At 40.2% G+C, this 9,044-nt stretch overlaps 1 non-coding gene across 1 annotated transcript; it reads right to left on the reverse strand.

The window, feature by feature from the left end:
* Positions 1-8,515: 8,515 nt before the first annotated feature.
* On the reverse strand, positions 8,516-8,622 carry LOC112502187. The gene has a single exon (XR_003067643.1). It is a non-coding gene; the product is annotated as a small nucleolar RNA R71 (small nucleolar RNA).
* Positions 8,623-9,044: the final 422 nt, after the last annotated feature.

Below are 9,044 nucleotides of genomic sequence, written 5' to 3' on the forward strand. Positions count from 1 at the left end.
ACATTCTCGACCAAACACCTCTGGTGTCTCTACCAGAGCCCCTCTGGTCTCTTTTTCAGAGCTTCTGGTTTCACTACCAGAGCCTCTGGTTTAATTAACAAGACTTATAATATATTCGACCAGAGCCCCTCTGGTCTCTCTACCAGAGCTTCTGGTCACACTTCCTGAGCTTCTGATATAACTAACCAGACTTAACATATATTTCAACATATTATATTCATAATGACTAGTTCCAAATACTACTAAATTGTATGTAAACAATTTATACTCAAAGCATTAATACACTCATCTTAGAGATCAAATATCCTAGCTTTGAATTCTCTTCTTCTTTTTCTGCCAAACCGTAGGATTCACCAAGGAGTCTTTCCTAATATAGAAAGTGTTTTCAAAGGTGTGCTAAGCTTCTTTTTCTTTCACATACACTTGCTATTTATAGTAAATGTATGACCGGCCTTCTAAGGTCGGCTAAGCATGACCACGTCACCCACCCCCATACACATTTCTACATAAAATATTTAGATGAACATAAACCGCCCCTTAAAGGTCGGCTACATAACCACGCCACCTACACCCACATACTTCTACATAAAATATTCATATAAAAATATCACCCACACCCACACATTTCTACATAAAATATTCATAAAAACATAAAGATTTAATTTATTAAATCTATAACAACCCGTATATTACAACATTCCCTCCTTAAAATAATTTCGTCCCAGAATTCCATTTAAGCAAAAAGGTAGGGGTACTTCATTTGCATCTCAGACTCTGATTCACAGGTGGCATCTGGTCCCTTATGATAACGCCACTGAACCTTTACTAACCCAATTTCTTTGTTTCACAACTTCATTACTTTATAGTCAGAAATCTGTTCAGGGGTTTCTTCAAAACATAATCTCTCATCTACCTTAATTTAAGGTAATGGTACTGCCACATCTGGACTTATTAAACACTTCCTCAAATTTGACACATGAAACGTGTCATGTATTCCACTTAGTTCTAAAGGAAGTTCTAATTTGTAGGCCACTTCTCCAATCTTTCCAATAATAAGGAATTGTCCAATGTACCTTGGACTTGACTTTCCCTTCTTACCAAAACGTACTATTCCTTTCCAAGGAGATACTTTCAACATTACTCTATCACCTACTTGAAACTCAATTGACTTTTGACGTTTATCTGCATAACTTCTTTGTCTATCTTGTGCCACTTTCATTCGTTCCCGTATTACTTCAATTTTATCCGCAGTTTGCTGAACTACTTCAGGCCCAGCTAACTGTTTCTCACCTATTTCATTCCAACTCTGGAAGCACACAAAATACAAAGGCCTACGCTGCTATTTATACAAGCAAGTAACCGTTTTCTGACACGACCTTAAGCTGTCAAATCTAAGCCGTTCTTCTAGAACAAATTACAGACAAGCTCACGTGAAAGTCACGAGCAGCTAATAAACCTAAGTAAAATAAAACGTGCTTAAGATAATCTATACAGAAGACATTTCTGCAGATCCTCTGTGAGACTTCACAGAGGCTCTGCTGGATGAAACTTTGTTAAGCGCAGAGGAAATCTTCCAGAACCTCTATGAGACACGACAGAGGTTCTGTCGTCTTTGACTTGTAACATGGTGTTTTCAGAGGAGAAGTTTCCAGAACCTCTGTGATGGATGACAGAGGTTCTGTCACTTGAATCTTGTAAGATTGAGCTACTTCTGTTGATTGTCCTCTGTTGTCTTCTGTGACAGATCAGCTTCTGTCAGTACTTGCTGTTTTACTTTTTCTATACTTTTACATTTAAGGACTGAGAGCTAAGAACCTCCACCTCCATGCCCCCACCTGCCTCCACCTCCACCATGGAATATGCAACCAGGGCCGACCTAAGGGCCCTGTTAAAGGCACTTGTCTCATCCTTCAATGAGATAAGTGCAAAATTCATCCATCGCGCTACACAACCAACCAAGGCTCTCTCCTAGAGCCTTGCCGAATAACAGGCATGCACCACCTCTTACCTTCACACGATGGAGGAGAACAGAAGACAACAGACCCTAAAGGCGTATCTTGTGACCTTCAAGAAAAAGACAATAAAGAAGAGGAGCAGAGCTTCTTGCTCTAGCAGCCGCCTGCACAAGAGGCCACGCCATGAGGACCCAGACCCTGATGATCAAGGCCTTGGACCTCATGAGGGGGAGAACCAGGACGTGACTGCTCATCCGATGGAATCCGTTGCACCATCACCACCACCCCAAACACAAGAACAACCTCCACCTTCAACCCAAGCAAGGGAACCAGAGGCTCAGCCCTCTGAAGATGTACATAGTGTACATGTTCCCTTCGTCACTCCCCAAGAACCCATCGAGTTGAGTTCATCGACCGATGAAGAACCATCCACACCACCAACCAACCTACCCTTCACCCATCACCAACTCCCAATCTACCATTAACCCCCTCACCAGCACCATGCACCACGAAACCCTTCGCTACTCTACCCATACAACCACAACCCACAATCACCCAACCTTCATCACCACAACAACCTCCAACCCAAACTCAACCCGATGAACCATAAACCACCCAAACACAGCCTCTTGAACCAGAAATCACCCCACCTGAGCCCAATGAACCAGAGCCAACCCAAACCTTTCCATCGCCAACCTACTCTCAACGATTAGCCCAAACACAACCCACAACCCACAACCCAACAAACCCAGGTGCAAGCGGATGTTCCTTCGTCTTCAAGGCACCCTCCTCAAGGGGTCGTCGATGAAATAATAACAAACATGGAGTCACTCAGGAAATGTTCAAAGGTGCCGCTGAGGGAGCCAGTCACGATGGAGAACATCCATCAATATTTGTACCATGATCGCGATGAAGGGCTAACTCTCAATCCTCCAATCCTCTCACCAGAATCCATGAACCTCCTACACCATAGGTTTATGAGATAGACCACCCAACCACCACGGGCTGTCTTTTCAAACGATGGAATAAGGTTGGTCATGGACATTAAAAGAGGACCTTTGCCAACAGAGCCATAAAGTACATCGAGTACATACAGGTCAGCGTCTTTAATGATAATGACTTGATCAATCTCAATCTCTATGACTTGATCGAGCTATATGCGTACACGACTCAGTTACAGGATCAGGGCATACGATTTGGGATGGCGAACAGAGCGATCATGCAGACAATGGAGACCTTGGTGAAGCATCAAGCCAAGACTGACTTCGAGATTGCTCTTCGGCTTGGCATCGACAGACTATCCTGCACTCCACCTGATGAAGACTTCCCTGGCCTGCAGGAGAAGAGATCTGCCTCTGTCCTTACTCAACCAGAACTAGGTCTGGCATATAAAAATGAGTTTGGAACGAAGAAATGTTTTAGGTTGACTGAGGCCTTTAAGTATTCAAATGAAACACTTAAATGGTTTCAGAAAGCTATCAGAGACAGATTGGGCAGATCTCACGTGCCAACAGACGATGGATAGAGACTGATACATGAGGTATCTACAGTCATCGATTATAGAGGACTACTCATGCGTTTTTGGGAAATATCACAGGGGAGACCCTAAATGTAGTCTTATTTTTTTTGTCTTGTAATTTCCATTTCATCAATGTAAGAATTCATCATTTGTTACAATGAAAAAATCTGGCAAAAGATGCTTTTCTTTAGAATAGCCTTTGTTCTTCGTTTATATATTGGATGACTGCACAGAAACGATAAGACAAGTTTTCGAGCAAGATTTGCTTGAGGCCTTGAATTATCCTCCTAAAGGTCATGCAGATTCTTCTGAGTGTAACTCCTTGGATACTTTTGAAAGTCCCACAAAACAAAAGACGGACAAAGCTTCCAGTTCATGCATACGAGAATCTCAAGTTCTTAATGATACCTCAGTATTTCGATATTCACACAAAGATTTTCTTGACTCTGACTCTTAGTCAGAGGTGGAGTCGTTAAAAGAGCAAATTGAGACAGAGGTTTTAGCCAAAGAACTAGAGGTTGCAAAGCCCCCTAATGAGAAAAAGATTCTCCTAGGTTCTGGACGAGTAAGCATGAAGATAAGTGCTCCCATGTTTGAATACAGGGTAAAGAGTACAAAGTCGATTTCTTCTGCATCAAAGGACTCAATTTCCAAATCTAAGCCAATTAAATTCACTCCAAAACAGAAGGAAAAATCCGCTGCATGCGCTAAAATTAATTCCTCTGTTTCAAAGAGGTCTCTGAAGGCCAAAGGAGTAGGAAAGAAGAAAACAGAAAAGACTCATTCATTGTCAAAACAATCAGATCTAGATAGGAAGTTTGTTAGAACTACCAATGCTAGGAATGATTGTAATAATTTGTTATATAAAGCTAATAAATCGTTTTGCCTTTCAAAAATGTGTTTATAATTGTGAATGTTTCTCTCTGCTGCATAAGTTAAAGCAGCATTTCTCTGACCCTAACTGTTTTCTCTCTGGGTCATCAAGGACTAAATCCAAGAAGACCCATAAGAGAAAGAAGGCTCCTAAAGCCAAGTTTGGTAACTTAGGTGAAGAGACGAAGCCTCTCTCTAAGCCTAAAAAGCTATCCTCTGTCCCTAATCATCGAGGACCCATTATGAAATGAGTACCTAAATCCCTATAATATGTTTTGCAGAAGCCGCATGTGGACATTTGGTATCTTGAGTCCAGATGCTCAAAACACATGACCGGCAATAAGAGGTTGTTCTCCTCATACAGAGAGAAGATTGGAGAAAAAGTGACCTTTGGGGATAACATGCAAGGAGAAATAAAGGGATATGGAGATCTACTACAAGCTAAGGTTTCTGTCTCTAAGGTTGCTTATGTCTCTGGGCTTAAACATAATCTTTTGAGCATAAGTCAACTATGTGATTCTTGCTACAATGTCAAGTTCCAAAAGGAAGCTTGCTCCATTATGTCAGAATCAGGTCAGGAGTTGTTAAGAGCCAAGAGAAAGGGAAATATCTATCTCATGAACTTCTCACTAAGAGACAATTCAGAGACTCTCTGTCTCGTGTCTCGTAAGAGTGAAGAAGCTTGGCTCTAGCACCACAAGCTGTCTCACCTCAATTTCCATAATATAAAGAAGCTTGTGAAGAATAATCTAGTTGACGGACTTCCTGCCATAATGTTCGAAAAGGACCATCTCTACTCTGCATGTGAAATGGGAAAGCTCAAAAGAGCATCCCACAAAGCTAAGACAGATGTGTCCTGTGTCAGACTTCTGCATATGCTTCATGTAGATCTTTGTGGTCCAATCTTTGTGCAGAGCTTGTCTGGTAAGAAGTATATCTTAGTCTTAATTGATGAATACTCACAATATACTTGGATTGAGTTTGTAAGGCAAAAATCAGATGTCCCAGAGCTGCTAATCAAATTGATAACCAAGATTCAAGTACTTCTACAAAGAAAAATTCAAAAGCTGAGAAGTGATAATGGAACAGAGTTTAAGAATGCCAAGATTGAAGCGTACTTGGACATAGAGGGCATAACTCAGAACTTCTCTGGTCGAAGCAGCAAGAACCATGCTAGCCAGCTCTGGTCTTCCAACCCATTTTTGTCTCGACCGCCTGCTTTATTCAAAATAGAGCAACGGTGGTAAAGAGGCATATGAAGACGCCTTATGAACTAATCAACCAAAGAAAGCCTAAGGTTAAATTTTTGCATGTTTTTGGTTGCAGATGCTTCATCCTGAATGATCGAGATCAACTTGGCAAGTTTGACAAGAAGGCCGATGAAGGCAAGTTCCTTGGTTATTCCATAATAGCCAAGGAATACAGAGTCTTCAATCAACGAGCCAAGACGGTCATGGAAAGCATCAACGTCTCGTTCGACAATAAAGAACAGGTGACTTCAAAGTACCTCATCTCTGGACTCGAGCTTAACAATCAGACTTCCATTTCTCAAATGAAGTCAAGGGAATTGGAACTCAAGCTTTTATTTGAAGACTTCTTATGGCGATGAAGACAATTCTGTGATTCAATCGATTTCCATTGTAGTAAGTTCTTTGAACCCAAAATTTGTTCTAAAAATGCAAAATCAAGGACTGATAAATAATCTCTCTACAACCCTAACTTTTTCCAAAACCCAAACAACAGACATCTTCTTCTCCAAGAAACCTGCTGATAAGCATGGTTTATTACATGCTTAAAGTACCTATTTCTTATATKYATTAGGTAGATTTTCATAGTTTATCCCAACCTTGAGTCATTTTTACTTCTTTATTTTCCATTTATTATGTTTGGAGCTAATTGTGATAATGAATCTGTTTTTACAACAAGTTGGAGTAGATAACATTTTTTTGACTTAGTTCGCTGCAGCATTCCAACAGCATTGCCCGGCTGCATCTTGGCTTTTTGTAGGAGGTGTTTAATGATTAAGTCATGTCTTGGAGGGAAGTCTGAAGAGAAGAAGCTCTCATTTTTGGGCTGGTTACAGCTGGTGACAAGAGATGGAGATGACCCATGGAAGACCTTTTGTGATGGAGTAGAAAGCTCTTTTTTGTTGTCTTCTCTTGATTAACCCTTGTACTTTGTACTTTGTACTTTCATTATTGTTTTGTCTTTTTCTCTTTTAGTTGGGTATTTAAGGAGGCCTTTGGCCACTCCTTATTCTCATTCAAAAACTTGGACGAATTCCTTAACTAAGTTGTGCTACCAAGACACTTCCATATTATTAATATTATTACAAGCTTTTAAGTATTTATTAATTGTTCTTCATTTCTTGTCTTTTATTTATTGTCATTTATTTTACGTCTTTACTTTCTGTTATTTACTTTCAGTTATTTACATTTACGTCTTTACTTCCCGTCATTTACTTTCTATTATTTACATTCATGTACTTACTTTACGTCATTTATTTATGTCATTTACTTTCCGCAATGAGTAGCTAATTTCATTAGCTCGGGTGTAGGGTAAAGGGTGAAATGTTAAACCGAATGAAAGTGGACATTGTTTCGCAATAACAATGTTCCACTATTTCATTCAAGTTTTATAAAACCAAGCACACTTCTTGACGAGTTGATCACTTTGAAAGTGTTAAAGTGCAATGGACTTAGAAATAAGCCATTATAAGCACGTCAGCTTGAATGATATGAGAGGTAGACTTGAGAAAGTTGCCGACAAGGAGACTTGTCATTTATTTTTTTCAAACTTAACTCCCGACGGGTTGGTCACTCTCTAAAAGTGTCAAAGTGTGATAGATTCAGAGATGAACTATCAAGAACACGCCAACTTGAATGATATGGGAATCGGCTCGAAAGAGCACTTTTTAGCAAAGAGATTTGTTTAAACCATATATCTTGAAAACACTTTTTCATCACTATCCCTGCTCCGAACACCTCATAGAGATATGGGTGCTAAGCTATAATATAGTGCAAAAGTGAAGTCCGAGAGGAATACCTTCAAGATTGATGGTGGGACCGGTTCTTTCTGAACTTTGTCTGCTGGATCTCGTGTTTACGTTTCACCTCCAAATTTTACACCTGTGCTACCTTTATTATTCTGTTTATTATTCTGCTTTATATTATCTGTGTTAACTTGAACTCAACTAAAGTCTTCGTTTTCGCCATCTGAAATCATCTTTTTTATTTGACTCCAATTTAACTTTGGCTACAGTCCCTGTGGACGATAATCCGGTACTTGTACCACTTATTACTTGGAAAAGACGACATTGGGCTATTTTGTATACTTGCTTTGTGGCCTAATTTCTTTAGTCTGAAGGTGTGAAATATAACCGACCAAGTTTTTGGCGCCGCTGCCGGGGACTGGCAAGTTTAAAGTTTTCTTTCGAGAAAAGTAAAAGATTTGATTTTTCTTGTACCTGTTTTTGAAAAGTGGTGTATGCCAGGAACACATCGTAGGGAATTTTTCGAATTTGATCCAGACATTGAGAGAACGTTTCACCATAGAAGGAGGGCTCAGAGAGCATTTCAAGCTCTAATCCCTCCCAACATGGAGTTACCTGCTCCCAACAATCCGGAAGCACCACGTTTGGAAAACCAACCGCTAATTTTTGGGCAAATACCACCATTCCCAATTTTTTCACCAAGGAAACCCACATCATGAAAATGATAATAATTTGGACACAGAATCGGACCCTAATGAGCAACAAAGGGCACAAACCCCAAATATCATTAATCTGGCAAATTCAAAAAATGGACGGATCATGGACTATACTATCCCAGACTTCAAGCAATTAAACTCTGGGATAGTTAGACCACACATGACTGCTCTCCATTTCGAGCTAAAACTGATAATGTTTCATATGTTACAGACTAATGGTCAATTTGCTGGACTGCCATCAGAAGACCCCCATTCTCATCTAAAGTCATTTATGGAAATCACAGATGCCTTTCTGATCCCAGGAGTGTCAAATGACACTCTCAGACTTACCTTATTTCCATTTTCATTACGGGATCGGGCAAAAGCATGGTTTAACTCTTTAACACCAGGATCTGTGCCGTCATGGGGTAACATGGCGGAGAAATTTTTGCGAAAATATTKYCYACCRACAAGGAACGCCAAATCCAGAAACGAAATCTGTCTTTTTAAACAACTGGATGATGAAGCTGTTCCTGACGTGTGGGAAAGGTTTAAAGAGCTGTTAAGGAAATGCCCACACCATGGCATTCCGTATTGCATTCAACTCGAGACGTTTTAYAATGGGTTAAGTCCCATGGCAAAACAAATGCTCGATACGACTGCAGGCGGAGCCTTTACAGCCAGTACCTATATTAGGGATATGAGATCCTAGAAAAGATATCAGCAAACAATGGGCATTGGGCTGACCCATGTGCCTAGACACAGAAAAAGACTGCTGGAATACATGAGGTGGATGCATACACTGCATTAACAGCTCAGCTTACCTCCATGACCAATTTATTGAAAAACTTAACTACCGGTCAGGGAGTACAGCAAGCTGCTAACACATCAGTTCCAACAGTCTTATCTGTGCAATGTGTGTGCTGTGGTGGGGATCATTCATATGAACATTGCTCTCACAATTCTGAATCAGTAAATTATGTTCAAAACAGATCGAATCCCTACTCTAA

Source organism: Cynara cardunculus, unplaced genomic scaffold (genome assembly GCF_001531365.2).
Source record: "Cynara cardunculus var. scolymus isolate 2C unplaced genomic scaffold, CcrdV1 Un_Scaffold_1053, whole genome shotgun sequence".
Lineage (NCBI taxonomy): Eukaryota > Viridiplantae > Streptophyta > Magnoliopsida > Asterales > Asteraceae > Cynara > Cynara cardunculus.